The 16,994-nt window shown below is 35.0% G+C and overlaps 1 long non-coding RNA gene across 1 annotated transcript in view; it reads left to right on the top strand.

The window, feature by feature from the left end:
• The first annotated feature begins 10,619 nt into the window (after positions 1-10,619).
• LOC125610528 overlaps positions 10,620-16,994 on the top strand; it is a 16,467-nt gene continuing 10,092 nt past the window's right edge. Inside the window, exon 1 of the long non-coding RNA XR_007340513.1 lies at positions 10,620-10,834. This is a non-coding gene — a long non-coding RNA (uncharacterized LOC125610528). The remainder of the gene's footprint in view (positions 10,835-16,994) is intronic.

The raw sequence follows: 16,994 nt of genomic DNA, 5'->3' as shown, positions 1-16,994 counted from the left end.
CAGAAGTTTTATACGCAAGATAATGTTTAGAAATTGTGCATGCCTTGAGACTTTTAACCTGGCTTTTGCCTTTTCCTTTATATATGCATTACTCTGAAGGCCTCATGGAGAATATGTGAGGCTTTTTTGGAGGGGAATAGATTAAAAAATTTTTTTCTCTACATTATTTAAGTTTGGAATTTTGTTATGTTAGGAAAACATGTTTAAAGAAGAAAGTAAAGGTGGGAGATGATCCAATTTCAATTATTATTTTTATGTTTTGAAAAATTATACATCCTAGAATGTTTCCCACATAACGCAATTAGTAAATGAAGTGGTTCAAGTGTGTATAAAGGACACTACAACCAGCCAGCATGTTTTCTATAAGTCGAGTATCAACTTGCCTCCTACCAAGCAATGATAACTATGCAAGGTCTATTGGAGTCGTGAACAAACATGATAAAGAAAGAATAGTACATTATAGTATGATAGGAGAGACAGATTGTGGTAATAAGATAAATGATGACCATAAGGCCCACTCAAACATCTCATAAAACCCAAATTGTGAGTCACATAGGAGTGTAATACATCTTGACCTGGGACTTCCCTGCTCCAAAAGCTTCCTTGAGACAAGGACACCTCAGCATATCTCCAACTCATAGACCTTAGAATAAAACTCACCCTTACAATCTCCTTCATGAAAGGAATATCTGATAACTGATTTAGGCTGAACACAGGTATAAGAAAGAGGGAGGAATCTCCCAAATCCTGAGAATAATCTCTGGGAATAATCTCAGTGGAAACCTTCCCAGTTGGACAGTTATCTGACCCTTTGACTAACTGTCTCATGACACTGGTTGATTCCTGCTATGTGTCTTATAAGAGTGCTTTCAGAATAATGAGCATTAGACCAGGTCTAAGACCCATCTTTGGCACAAATCAAATTAAAGAAGAAAAGTCAACCTTGAAGAAGCAGGATAAATGGGACCACATGAAAACACTGAGTAGGACACTTGTTTTTTCAGGAACTAATCAATAAGGTTCTTTAATGAACATTTTTTGTTACATCTCCATTTGTTCACCCCAACATCCCCTATTTCCTAATGGTAATATATGGTTCCATAAAATGTGTCTCCATTCCAATTTCAGGTAGAGTATGTTGTCTAGGCTAAAATACACAGAATATTCTGGAAGAAGTGATGGGTTCAGTGGGGTGCCTGAGAATGTGCCACACCAATTTGGAAGAACATCTGTACCTTTTTGGAAGTGCTAAACAGAGGTCTGTTCTTGTGAACATAAGCAAAGAAGCATGTGATCTCATGTGATAAAGAGAACCAGATTTAGAATGAAGCCAACATGATAAACACACTGGAAATGTGGGAAGAAACTTATTCTTTGAAAATTATTTTGATAAATCTGCTTCTAAAGCCAACTTGATTTCTGGATTCTCCTCTCCCCACCTCAAAAAAATACTGCATATTTTTTCATCAATTTTAAACAGAATTTTCATTATTTAAAATAAGAGTATTCTTAATAATGGCTATTTTTACATATTTCCACCATTTCATACTCATTTTTTTCATTTTTTAATGAAAATTACATAGAATTTTATTTTATTTGTTCTTTTTAGATATATATGACAGTAGAGTGTATTTTTGACATATTATATATACGTGGAGCATAACTTATTCTAATTAGGATCCCATTCTTGAGGTTGTAGATAATGCGAAGTTTTACTGGTCGTGAATTCACATATAAACATAGGAATGTTATAAACATATATGAACATAGGAACTTTTTATTAGGATGAGAGGTTAAGAAAAGACATATACAGATAGTTCTTACTTTTCTGACTTTTTCTCAAGTTGTTTCTTTTTCACTACCAGCATCTATATGGGAAGATGATTAACAGAGAGTCCATGCTGATTAAGAAGGAGTCTAGTATTTTACCTAAGATTGTGCATGAGTTGAAGCTGAGATTTGTTCTTTACTTACTAAGCTTCAGTTTCATTATGTTTAAAATGGTACATACTATATACAATTGTTTTAATAATAAAGTGAGAAAATCATGGTACACAGTAGGCACTGAAAAGTAGTCACCATATTAGCTTAGAAAATCCTCATTTTATAGGATCTGAGGTCCCTGGTAACAGTAAATGGTAAATGTAGGGCTTAGCCCAGGGCCTTCTTTATCCCCATCATCCGCTCTACATTTTTCCATCTTCTTTCATGCATTTTCTCCTACATCACATTATTATGAGCAACGATATCTCAACATCTCATGAAGGTATAGATGAAGCAACTATAACCTTTTGTATTGTCTTGAAGAATAAAATTCTTCAAGTCTTTTTTTTTTGCTAGGTTGTAAGTACCTAGACTAAGCTGAGTACATGGGAGAATGCGGGCATAGAACTCAATAGGAAAGGCAAATGTTATGTAATTTTTATAATACTATGAGATACCCAAGGTCAGAACTGAACGTGGGGCCAAATAGATAGAAATATGAAGTATTGGAGATCCAAGATGAGGTTGGAAGTAAGGTCTGGAAGTCCAGGCAATGCATGATGGGAGAGCCATGAGGAGTCCAAGCACCAGGTAATAGCAAAAGTTGATGCTTCAGTCCAACAACATGAAACTAATTAATACATTGAGACCCAACCAGAAGACCGACAATTCTATGTACCTGCATAAACTAATGATTACAATTGAAACACTTTTTGTCCTAGCACTTTGATTAAAAATCATTGCTCATTAATTATAACGAACTTGTATTTTAAATCAATCTGTATAAATGTTCACTATTTTTGGAAAAGATGATGGGAAATCTCAGGAATTTTCTGAAATCAAACTTTGCTAATACAATAGATTCCATATGCGAACTCAAACCCATTAGACTGAAATTGGTGTTCTAAATGTTAGTTTTAAAAAAATGTTGCTCAATATCCGTAATTTTCTTAATTCCAAGGTTTTCTTCTCACTCCACATATTTGAAAGCATTGGCAATTCATTTCAAACTAAAATGTCTGGCCCAAAATTCTCCTTTTATATATGGCACACAGCCAGTGGCACTCCCCCCTCCCCCCAATACTCATTAATTTGGGGGTTCTAAGAAGAATAAAATGTGCTAATAAAAAAAGCCCATTTGTTTCTGATGAGTCTCCTGTAAAATGTTTTCAAAATGTGGCTTCCTTACACGCACCACAAGAGAATGTGTGGCTGAAAGCCCCATATATAACACCATCCAAAATGAGAACATTTCTCAAAGGAAGGCATACTTTAGATTTTGGGAATATTTTTAATTACTTATGCACCCCATCCCAGCCCTTGCACTTATACTCTGGGTAAGCTGCCAATTTATCATCATGGTTTAGCCACTGTTGCCTGTCCCTGATGCAGGTAGACTTTTAATAGCCTTCGAGGTAAAGATAATTGGCTATTTGCATGCTTCTAAATGTATCAGTTAGAAAGGTACTTCAAGAAATAAACCCAGTGTATCTTAGAGTGAATATATTATGGATGCAGATTAACTGTCGTGTAGACCTGCACATTAATGAAACCTAGTATGCCTTGACCTGTGAATATGCCTAGTGAATATAGCTTCTGATTATATGTTAAAAAAATATATATGTAGGCAGACCTAATTCTGCTGACTAGCAGTCTGAAAAGTTGGAAAAGAGGTAAAAGTGAGCCTGACATCCAGATGTCCTTCCATTGAAGAATGGGAACTTCAGGTAAGCTTTGGTCAATGATTTAGAAGGGGGGAAATGCAAACACAAGAGAATTGAATTAGCTATCCCTACATATTGATTAACAGCTTTTTAAGCCCATCAGTCATACTTTAATTTCTATGTGTGGTATGTCTAACATGAGCTCCCAATCTGCCTGATTGGATTACCTCACCACCCATAAAAGAATCAACACTGGTGGTCAAAACTGTAATTAGAATCAGGTAGTAATTTGTGCTGGGAGGATGTGGGGTGGTGGTGGGGGACCCTCTTGCCCCTTCCGTTTCAATTTTTTAGTGTAGATGATGAATAGTAATTATATTTCAGGCTTTGCCGCTGAGATAATAAAAAGTGTATATGTGAAAGGACACTCAAAGATTTTAGTTATTCTTTTCTCCTAAAGTGGCCACTAAAATGTAGAAGGTAAGTTTATTATTAAAACACATTCTCGAATTTCAATGGAATTCAACAATGATCAGAGATGACTCCTGTCTTGAATATCCAATATATAGTCCATCCTATTTCCCTTCTAGTAGTTTTATAGAAAGAAGAAAAAGAGAGTAGTGTCTATATTAGAATGTAAACATAATGTAAAATGTCTAATTTTTAAGGTTAGAAATTTTTTTTTCTTTCTGTGATGTTGCTGAAAAAAAAGGCTTTCTGTAGAAGTATAACAACTACAATATTTTTGTTTGATTTTGTTATAAAATTGTCCCCAGAAAGGGGTCACTTTTCCATCATTACTTAAAGCATATAGCATATGACTTCAGTTCCTAGAGACAAATATCTTGAAAAACTTGAATACTTTTAGATTAGCCATGCTGCTATGAAGTATATCATGATCTGCTTTTCAAGATTATATTTTAAAAATTAAATTAGTGTTTAAAAATAAAGAAATTATATCCAAGATGTGTGATGAAAAATGTTGGTGTTAATGTTAAATATATTTGGAAACAATGCAACTGAACGGAATAAGTAGGTTTAGTAATTAAAGATTAGATGCCAATAGTTGGATTTGTTCTACAAAATTTACATATAAGCAGAGCAGAAGAGAGGAAAGCTATGCATCTTTCCCTTCATGAACATGACTCCATCACCGTGGATCTCAGCGCATATACACACTTGTGAGTGCACACACATAGGCCAAAACCAAACCAAAATGAGAAGCATGTTGGTGAAGATGATCCTTGACCATAATAAAAAATCAGATAAATTATTCATAAATTAATTTCACATCCTATTTTTGCCTCAACATGAACCTTGCTTCCCTTTCTTCAGGTTTCTATACTAAATCTTCCATTTTTTTTCTTTCCCTTTCAACAGAGCTCATCATCCCACTCCATACTTCTTTTTCCCTCCAGCCAATGTTACAATCCACTGTCCTTTTACTATATCTTCTATTTTCTTAACTCTATGGGGTGCCTACTTAAAAAAGTCCAGTTCATTTTCATTTTCCTCCTCCTCCTCCTCCTCCTCCTCTTCCTCCTCCTCCTCCTCCTTCTTCTTCCTCCCCTCCTCCTCCTCCTCCTNCCTCCTCCTCTTCCTCCTCCTCCTCCTCCTTCTTCTTCCTCCCCTCCTCCTCCTCCTCCTCTTCCTCCTTCTTCTTCTTCGCCCAGGTTACTACCTTAGTTCTTTAACTTCCTGTGTAATATTTTATGCCTGTCTTGGTATAGCACAGAGAGAATCCTGAATTAGACTTTGTTATTTGTTAATGACTAATAAAAACCTCTTAAAATCTCTGAGCCAAGAAGGAGAAAGAAGAGGAACTCTAAGGGGTCTCAAGCTCTCAACCTTGTACAATCCTTTCTATATCAATAGCTTAATATTTTCATAATGTGGTCTCAGCAATAATTTCACGTGTGGATGGTCTGCCTCCCTAATTAGACAGTAAGATTTCCAGGAGGATGCACTGGAACTGCTTTTCCTATTATATTCTATAACTGCTAGCACAGTTCTGAGTATATTATAGATATTCAGTAAATGTTCATTGATTAGTTTGCGGAGGCCCTTTTAGGCAGATTTTCATTTCATAACATTACTTCCAACAGTATTGTTAGTGTAGAGGTGGATACACGCAGCTATTATACAAGAAATGAATATATAAAAGAAAAAGTAACAGCACAACAAAAATGAATCCACAACTTGTATATTACCTGATAATTGTCCTTATTGTGGTTTGTTCCATGACTGTAATTAATTGAAACCAATAATTTAAAGAGCAAATGAAGGAGGTAACCCTAAAGATTGCCTTTTATTTAGGATAAATGGGGCACTTTGAGAATATGATGACTACTGTGGGCTTTCTCCAAGAGAATTCACGGATTCTTAACGATTTGTAAGTTGTGTTTTCATAAAGCCTGTATATAGATTCCATATTTAATATTTAAGTGGTTTCATTTAAAGGAGAAGTGTTGGCTAACACTGACATTGTCATTCTTTCCTTTTGAAGTAACAAAGTCTTCTTTAGCATGTCTGATTGGACTAGAGGTAGATATGTCTTAGTAACCACAGTAGTTTGATGTGACTTTTCTCCCAGAAGTTCATATGCAGGAAGCTTGGTCCCCCATGTGAAGGTACTGATATGGTGGAACCATTAAAAGGTGGATCCTAGTAGGAGACAATTACATCATGGGGACACCACCATTAATTCCATCTCAGGAGGATTTAATGCCCACTCCAAGGAAACAGGTTAGGACTCATGTGACCAAATTAGTTCTTAAGAAAGCAGAGTGTTGTAATGTGAACACCCTGTGTGCTTGGTCCCTTCTGCATGTGGCCAATTCCCTTGCCACTTTTCTGCCATGTTGTGATGCGGGTAGGATACCTTACCAGATGCTGGTGCCATGCTGCTTAGATTTTCCATTCATCAGAAATATGAGCCAAATACACCTCTTTTTCATTATATGTAGCCCAATGTCATGTATTCTGTTATCACAACACCAATGTACTAAGAAAGTAGTCCGTTTAAAAAAAGAAAGGCCAGTTGAAATCTTCCCTTGGGAGTTTGAAACAGTTACAATTTTAATTTGAGTCAGTTGGTAGTATATTCTAGAGTTAACAATCAAGGTGGTCTTGGGAGATGAAGTGGACAGTTCTGGACCACATATAAAGAAAAAGCAAACAAAGGTGATTGGTAAATGTATACAGTGAAAGCAGTGACTATATGTGTATAGAAGCAAAAAAATCAAAGGCTCCCAGTGTCTCTAACTAAAAGAGAGTGGTCCAAGATTCTGCCATCCTTCTGATGTTTGTGAGACCCATTGTACTGCACTTGGCTTTTTTCAGATGATCTGTAAACCCTGGACCTTTGAAAATCTCTTCCCATTTTTCATCTCTGACATGCCAACACACACACACACACACACACACACACACACACTATAGTCTTTTCTTGAAGTAATTAAAGATTGGTCCTTTCCTCATTACCAAAACTTCTGTCACTAGAATAAACTGTCAACTCATGTTTTGCACCTTGGTGTTCATATGAAATAGAAAACATGATTCTTTCTTAAGGTGAATATACCTATGATGTAGTTAATTTTTTAAGATATGTAAATACATGAAGGTGCTATGGGACCATTAAAATTTCTCATAATCCTAAATTTCTAAAGGTTAGATTCTTATTCCCTCTCAATTATACCTTATAATTTCTTTTTTAAGAAAATAAGAACCAAAATGATATAGTAATTCGAAGATTTTCTTGTTTAGTTTGTCAAAGAATTACATATAAAAATGAACTTTACATGCTTCAAAAATAAAAATTATGATATAATTATTTTTAAACAAATGATCGCAGATATAAAGAAGCAAAACTAATTTTCTAACAGACCTACTTTATCAACTAAAACATTCATGTAGTACCAACAGTGTGTTTTCTACTTGAAGAGATACAGTCTTCAATGGGAAATAGTTTATGATAATTTGAAGGATTTAGCTTTTTATTTATTGTCCAGATTTCTTGCTTATAGTAACTTTTCTTTGTTACCATATTTTCAGCTATGTTTTGAAGTTGTGTCCCTGCAAGTTCAATTAACTAACCCCATGATGCATATTCAATTAGTAAACACTAATAAATCCAGTTAACTTTTAAAGAGCTTTTTATGGGCTATTCCAATGTTCTCCTAGGGATTACACTCAGGAACCTATTCCTTCGTCTTGAAGAATAATATATTATATAATGCCCTTAACAGAATGGATTCATGGGGATTTGCAAAACTCTACTAAATGGGTTCCATGTAAATCCAATGTGCTTTTGTGCCCACTTTTATGCACCTTCTGTCAGTGAAGAGCTATTTGATGGCAGGCTGCTCGTTCCATCATAGTTGCTGACATATCTTTCCTTGTCTTTTCCTTGGGTGGGGGTCTGTGTCAGATTTTCTTTCTCAAATGATTCTCAGATTTCTGATTGCTGTGGAGAACACTATAGCACATATTGTGAAGAAAGAGAGGGGAGGCCATGGGTAGAGCAAGAACCGCATGCAGTGTCAGTGACTACAGCTTCTGTGTAGACTAGACTTGACAGCACAAAATAAGATGTTGGTTTTCCAGAAACCAAAGCATAGTCTGCCAACTGATGGGATTTCTGTGTATGTTCTCCATATATGTACCATTATTTGTTAATTTTATATATTGAATTACTTTTCATAATATATGATGCTTGGTATAGTTTTGATTTTCATTTCCCTGATGGCTTTCAAAATATATTCATTGGCCCTTTGTACTTCTTCTTTGGAAAATGTCTATTCAGATTATTTTTCCTACTGATTGATTGAGTTACTTGTTCTTTTGTTGTTTACTGAGTTCTTTGTAGACTCTGGAAATTAATCCTGTCAGCAGAATATCTGGCTAAGATTTTCACCCATTCCAGAGGTGTGTCTTCACTCTGATGATTATATCTTTTGTGGGTAGAGTCCTATCCAGAAAATCGTGGCCTATGCCAATTCCTTGGAGTGTTTTCCTATGTTGTCTTCTAGCAGTTTCAAAGTAGCAGGTCTTAGATTAAAGTCTTTGATCCTTTTGGAGTTGTTTTTTTTTTTTTTTTTAATGCAGAGTAAAATACAGGCATCTTGTGTAGATTTTCTATCTGTGGATATCCCATTTTCCCAGCACCATGTGTAGAAGAGGCTGTCCTTTCTCTAATTTTTTTTTTTTTTTGAGAATCAGCTGGACAAAGATATATGAATCCACTTCTGGTTTGTCAATTCTTTTCCATGGATCTTAGTATCTGTTTTTAATCTCAATATGATGTTGTTTTTGTTACAATAGCTCTGCTGTATGTTTTGAAACAAAATATTGTGATGCCTCCAGAAATTGCTCTTTTGTTCAGGATTACTTTGGCTGTTCAGTATATTCTTTTTGTTTCCTTGTGAAATTTAGGATCATTTTTTTCTAGTTTTGTAAAGAATATCATTTAAGTTAAGCTCAAAAGTATTTTAATAGGATTGCTGTGTCTACACAGTTGTTATTTTTCTCTGCTGTTGCTATGAGGGTGAGTGTTCAAGAGTGGGACTTCATATTTCCTCTAGCCATACCCACTACCTGCCAAGGTTCATTACCTGGGATGAGGTAATGCCTGAAGCAAGGTGTAATTCCTCTCAATTATGCTGAGAGTGTAGCTCAGTAACACAGCATCTGACCAACATACATAGAGTGCCAGACTTGATCCCCAGCACCACAAAAAGAGAAGAAAAATATAATAATAAACTAGATAAAGAAATAAATACCAAATATAAGCAACAAGAAGAAAATAGGGAAATAAATAGAATAAGTTGAAGACATAAAAATGAATAAATATATAATTTTTTAAAAGATAACAGGAAAAAAAGTTTTAAGAATGGAAAAAGTAATAGAGAGGAAGAATATAAAAAGGAGAAAAGAAACAAGAAAAAAACTAAAAACATCCTATGTCAATCATAGCTTCTTAGTCTGTACACCCTATGGACAGAGCAAAGTCTGGGGGTTCTTCACCCCTCTTCTTTCCTTTGTGGTAGTCACCAAATGACTAGTGGAAGTGGTTTGAGGCTGAAGTTAGTTGCAATGCTTCCCAGCTATCAAACATGGTGGCATAAGCTAGGGCAGAATGCAGAGCTCCTTAAGAAAAGATTTTCTCTGGAGCCCTCTGCTCTGTGTGATCTGAGGGTGGGAGCAGCCTCTCCTGCTTAACTTTAGTTGGACATTCTTTGTAGAGGGTTTTCCTAATCCTCAGATCTCTGCTGTATCTTTTCATCATCTTCCATACTCTCTTTGTTAGGAATTATAATTAACATAATTATAACTACATGTATACACACAGACATGCACATGTATGTTTGTATAATATCTGTGTAATGCATTTATAGATTCTTTATATACACATATATTTGCATAATGACTTCATGTTTTTCCTCCTCATTTGATGTTGAGATTTCCTCATATATAAAATATGGATGATAATAGTACCTTAATTGTAGAATTATTGTGTAGAACATTTGATTTACAATATATGAAATGTGTAAAAAGAATTTAATGAACATTATTATTATTATTATTATTATTATTAAATTCCAAGGCAGTGTGTTTGTCACTGACATAAAACATCTGCATAACAGGCTGGGCAAAATGTAATTTTAAAATCAACATGCTATATAATTCTCTGTGCTGTACCATTAGTTGGTTATTTACAGGTTATCTCTTCATTTTAGGACTAAATATACTGTTCATCTTTTGGTAACCCTCTAGGTATTCTATATAAAAAAAAACACACACATAAGATCAGAGGATTCTTTGAGAAGTTTAGTTATGTGCTTCTCCAATAGCTTTAAAAAATTCATTATGACAGTTGGTGACATATCCTGCTGAACACATGCCTTCTACAAAACATTCTGTCATTCCTCTCTCAAATATATTTGAGTCTCTGCCAGGCCGAGGAGATTCACAGAGAATAAGACAGATGAGGAGACTTTCCTTTGAGGGGAAGGGAGGACATCACTGATTTAAGTTAAGCTCAAAAGTAGAAGAGGACTCAAGCCACTACAGGACATCTGTATCTGAGAAACCAGCCTATCCTACATGCTGTTCAAAGCGATGAAGTAAAGAATTTAAAAGCATTGATCATCTCAGAAAAGAAAGCATCTCAGTATGATTTACAAAAGGTAAGGATTTTGGAGATGATTCAGTATTATTTTGGTTTTATCAGGAAGACTTATAAAATTTCATAGGCTGATTCAAGATAAGCCTTTAAAAGATTAGTAACGTCATCAGAGCTAATAAAGGATAACAGATTAAGTGGCTTGCAAATTTCGAATACAATTAAAATTATTGACTATTTTGTTTCATGAATAAGCCTAAATTTGAGAATTGAAACTGCATTCTGTATAGTTACCTTTTCAGTGAAAATATAAAATTGTTTTTTAATATTCATTACAAAGTTAAAAGTGTTTATAAATAAATAGAGTTGACATGCACATGTGAATTTATGGAAGGTACCTTTGAATTGTTAACATTATAAGACTTCATATAAGGAGTGGAGGAAAGTTGTTACACTGAAAAATTTTATTACTATTTTTGGAAAGTAATTTTTGAGTGCAATTTTCTCTCTAAATAATTTTTCAGCAAGTATAACACTGCTCTATAAAGGTGACGATTGAAACTGATAAATCCAATAAGTATTGGTGAATTAAATATTTCTAGTTTTATAGGAGAATATCTGGTGAAGTTAAAGGCACCAATAGAATAAAACTTTTCACCAGATACCCAGTCTTCCTAGAGTAAACATATCCTTACTGCATACTTAGAATCTGCAGATTTGTTCCTGAATAAATTGTTTTTATGCTGATATTTAATGATTTTGAACTTTCATAATGCAGTATGTATTGTTTCTAGTGAGGATATTGAGGCATGAATAAAAATCTAAAGTAGCAAACCTTTTAGCCAACCCTACAGATATTTAAGCAGAGATAAAATAACTATCTGGGGGGAATATTGTCACATGGGAAAACTTAGAATTTTCTGGACTAATGGCAATCATTAGGATTACTCAAAGAAAAATTGTTGTGAAGAAATAAAAACTGTATGGGATATATGTTTTGTCCTCAAGACACTTCAAATCTAGTTGTGGAGATACATGCACAAATAACTTTAATGAAAAGAGAATACGTAATATGGTATGATAGAAGTACAATAAAAAAGATGTGTTTTTAGATAAAGATTAGTTTGGTTTCGGAAAGGTCAGAAAATAGCTAAAACTTCATGCAAGTACTGCTATTCAAGTTCTACTGGAGAACTGGGTAGAATCTTGGGATAAATTTAAATGGAGGAGGGCTCCCTGGTGGAAGAAGTTGGGAATGGTTGTATGGAACCAAGCCCTTGAAAAAAAATCAGAGACAATTGAAGCCAATGACATCCTGTCTATTCCTGGGGTGCCTGTCTTAGTCAGATTTCCATCTTTGCAACAAATACTTGAGATAAATTAACTTACAGGAGGAAAGATTTATTTTGGCTTGTGATTTTATAGGTTTCAGTTCATGGTCACTTTGTCCTGTTGCTTTGGGCCTATGGCAAGACAGTACATCCTGACAGGAGCACGTGATGCAGGAGACCTGCTCATCTCATGGAAGCCAGAAAGCAAAGATAGGGAAAGAAGGAACCAGGGTCCCCCCAACCCTTTTAAAATCATGCTTCCAATGACCTAATTTCCTTCCACTAGGCTATGCCACTTCCAATAGTACCACAAACTGGTGACCAAACCTCCGACACGTGGGCCTTTGGGGACATTCAACATGCATACCATAGCAGCTTAATACAGTAGTCCCCAGATTTGTCTACTGGGCATATATTAAGAGATATTCTGAAGTTGAATCTGTGACCAGTGCTGAATCCTCTATGTTGTTGTTTCCTGTAAATGTATACCTATGGTAAAATTTATAAGTTAGGCACAGTAAGAGATTAGCAAAAATAACTTGTAATGAAATAGGACAATTATGATATTATGCAGTAACATTTATTCAAAACTTATGAATTATTTATCTCTGGCATTTTCCATTTAATATTTTTAGACCAGGGGGGACCGAAACAGAAAGTGAAACCATGAATCAGAGAGGGCTATTGTACTGCCCTGCACAAAAACTAGCTGCTTATTGGACTATACTGAAGTGAGCCAAATACATGAACCAAGAAACATTTACCAACACAAGCTTTCTATTGAGACTAGCATAGTTCTATAAATACAAGGTATTTAGCACTTCCAGAAATCAACTCTTCCAGCTTCCTGCCTTTATTCTGGAAGGTACCTAGAGTTTGATCTGCTTAAATGACATATGGAGGAAGAACTTTACACAACTTTCTTGGGAAGGAGAAAACTAACACATTTTGCTAGACTAGAAGTGGTAGAAAGTCTTTCCATATAAGCCTTTTAAATATCTGTACAGTTCAACAAAGAATGATTAAAGGCACGATAGAGTCAATTCTGTTTCAATTTCTAGTATTCAACTTGCATCAATATATTGAAAAAAAAACCCATCAAATAACACAGTCTTTTATGAGATACCTAAATGTCAATAATCAAATACTCTAACCAAATAAGAATTTATTTAAGTTAAGTTGCATATTCTATGAGTTTCCCAGTTGGTTTCTTAAAACCTTAGCTCAGTATCACAGAAACAGGGATAATGCCTTAAGAGCAATCACTTCTCCTTGGACTGGGAGAATTGAGTTCTAGACTTGGTTGGAACATCCTCTGGCCATGTTCTTTTGGGCAATGGCTCTAACTCTGGACCTCAGCCTTTGCTGTGACATAGCAGCCTCTCAGGTCTTTTCCAACTCTTGGGAAATTATGATTTTAAAACAACAAAATGAGCATTACATCTTTTTTCGTTTGTTTGTTTTTTTCAGTTTAAAACTCCTCCAGAGTAGCTGGATTAAAACAAAGGAGCAGAGCAATAAATCTGAATGAAGACTCAAAAGTGAAAGGAATGTGTCAAAACAATATTGTTCTCCTAAATCCTTTTCTAAAGGTGTAAATTGCATTCTGACACAACTTGCCATTCGGAGGTGCCACACTGAGTTGCTTTGTTTAACAATGAGTTTAATCAGACAAATAGCTCCCCAGGAGGAGGGGAAAACAGATGGACCATCAACTTTTCAATGTGGAAGCCCTAGTGAAATAATCTGTTAGCCTTAGGCCAGGCAATTGTGACCCAATGACAACTGACACCTGAAAATATGGAGGAGAAATGTTAAGGGAATTATTTATCAGTATGGTGTCAGGAAGCTTTTCTAGGGATGGAAGTAGATGTTACTCTCCTGGGGGAGAAAAAAAGTTTTCTTTGACTCTCTTAGGTTCAGTACGTGGGGTCCTGTGAATTAAAATTGACAAAAGACAGACTAGCAAACAAAAAACAAAAACAAAAACAAAAAAACATTTTTGTTCATATAGATTCACAAGGGAGTTCCCAGAAAAATGTAACTTCTGAGGCAGTTAGAATTTGAGGTTTATATGGCATCTTAATAGGGTAAGGAGAGGACAAGAAGGTCATTTATGCTTACATATATGACTTTTCACAAATATAAATGAGCCCTTAGGAGAATAAATGGGAGATCTGACAGGTTTCTGACAATGACTATTTAAGTGTTTGGTAGAGATACTGTTTCTCTAGTGATGCTTCAATCTTAAGGATTTATGGCAACTGAATTCTTTTGAGTTATTTTGGGAGGTGTTTAGACAGGTACAGAACTCAGATTTCTTCTGCTTAAAGTATTTGACACATTTACTATCCTCAAACTATTTAGTATCATCTGATTTACAGCAAATATCAATTATTTGGACAGTGTAGATGAAATGTTTGGTGTTATCCATTCAAATTGCAATATGTTTTTAGGGATGTTAACATTAACTTCTAAAGCTATCTTGAAACAATGGCAAATGTGTGGTGATATTGAGACTCACCAATTTGTCTCTATTGTTCCATTTCTGAAACTCAGTAGGTAGTTCAGCAGTTTTTTTGTGATGGCGTGGAATAAAATAGTGTAGCAGATGAAAACTTGAGATTTTGAAATTTCTGTCCACAGTCAAGTTGGCTTCTTTAAAACATGGGATTTCTAATTTAAACACAAATCTTTAGTTTCCACTTCATACTTATTTCTTTGAGCCTAAAATTAGTACTTCATGCTATCCCAGTCTCAAATTATCTACATTGAAAAAATCATGAAATTTACTTTCCCATGTGAATATATTAATTTAAACCATGTAAAATCGCTGTTTGTTAAGTAAAAAACAGAGGCATATTGCCAATTACATATATAGTTTTTGTAATTAAAGCGCACAAGCACACAAATTACTGGAAATGACTTAGAAACTTTGTATTGTATTCTTATTTTGAATTTTTAATTTTCCCAGGAGTTGAGCCTACTGTTATTGACAGTTTAGTTAATGTTGCCAGATTGATTAAGTAGGCCATGAAACTCACTTCTAAGTGGCTTAGTTCAGTGTGGAGATATAAGAAATGGTTAGCCATTTTGGACAAAGAATAAATAGACAAAGATATGCTAATGCGTGCCTATGTGTGTGAGTATATGCATGTGTGTGTCTTTGGTATAATTAGTGAAAATGGAGAAGTGGGATTGGGATTTAGGGCTGTCTTAAGATCAAGAAAGCAAACCAAGTTCAAATTTTCTTCCCAAAGACACCCTGGAAGAAGACACATGATGAAATACCTGTTGTCTTTGGGATGATTCTTATTCTAGTACACATGCCTAATTAGTTCTTTCTGAGCTGAGAAAGCTAATTAAAAAATACCTACACATTACATGGAACTGATACTGATGTGGGGTTTGTGGTGAATGGGCTCCACACCCAGGACTGTCGTCACATCCAAAACCACTGGGAGAAAATATTTAAGACTCTGTGTGCTACATGCATCCAAAAGGGGGATGGGTGGGGGCAGGAGGAAGAAAGAAACAGGTAAATTAATATGCATACATGTTGTGTGTATGATAAAGATAAAGATGTCAATTTTAAGTAGCAAGAAGGATTTACCAGCATGGGTTTCTTTTAGGCAAAAACAATCAGAGAAGAGCAAGTAGACTTTTAAATTTAGACATTTATTTAGTTTTGTAATTTGTTTCCAAGTAGAGCTTCCAGGCTAAGTCTAATATAAAATCAAGCCTTTTCAAGTGAATGATGTATGGAAAAATAGAGAATTCCAGACTCCCTCATTTTGGTTAGGGAAAATGGAATTTCTGATAGCCTCAGAAAGGAAAAGATCCTTTTTTTTTTTCCCCTCTGGCTCTTTTTGAGAGCTAAATTCTAAATGTTTTTAGAAAATAAGTGGGCTCATATTTGGCCACTTATTTATATTTTTTCCTTGATGAATACTGACTTCTTAATATTTTGGGGGGAAATGGTTTAGAGTATAACTGGTGGGTACTAGTTCTGCCTTCCTATTGGCACAACTGCAAGGTGATACTGAATTTATAATAGAAGATAGGAGATAAAAAGTGGAGATAAAGGCATAAGCAGTAAGGTGGATCTGGTTAGAAACTTGGCTTCTCTAATTATTTTAACTGTGTGAATATGAGCAATTCATTAAACGTTTCTGAGGATGTTTTATCATCTGTAAAATGGGAATAATATTCCCTACCTGTTATGATGATTAAGTAAAGCACTTAACACACACTGCTTGATACATACTAAGTGTCCAATAAATTATGTGCTAGACAGCTTTCTATCACTGTGACTAAGAACCTGAGATTAATCAACTTATATGAAAGTAAGGTGTGTTTGGCTCACAGTTTTGGAGATTCTAGTCCTTGATCAGTTGGCCCTGTTGTTTTGGGGCTCTCATAGTGGGGATGCATGGAAGAGGAATCTGTTCACTTCATCGTGACTGGGAAGCAAAAAAGAAGACCCACATCCCACAATCCCTTTCATGGGTACACCCCACAATGACCTAAGAATTTTCAGCAGGCCCCATCTCTTAAAGAATTCCACACCCTTCCTTTCCACCAAACTGGGGACTAAGCCTCTAGCAAATGGGCTTTGGAGATATTTTAGATCTAGACTATAGTAAATGGTAACATTCCATAGCAGAGGAGTGTTACCAAAATATACAACATTTTAAAAAATACATCAAAATTGCTAGAAAAGATGAACTTGAAATTTCCCAACACACACAAAACTTCTAATTACCATGATTTAATCATTACAGCTAGTATTCATGTGTCAAATTTTCATATTTTGCCACACACACACACACACACACACACACACACACATATATATATATATATATATATATATATATATATATATATAAA

Source organism: Marmota marmota, unplaced genomic scaffold (assembly GCF_001458135.2).
Source record: "Marmota marmota marmota unplaced genomic scaffold, marMar, whole genome shotgun sequence".
NCBI lineage: Eukaryota > Metazoa > Chordata > Mammalia > Rodentia > Sciuridae > Marmota > Marmota marmota.
The sequence above is the reverse complement of the archived record's forward strand: the minus strand, read 5'-3'. Positions and strand labels throughout refer to the sequence as shown.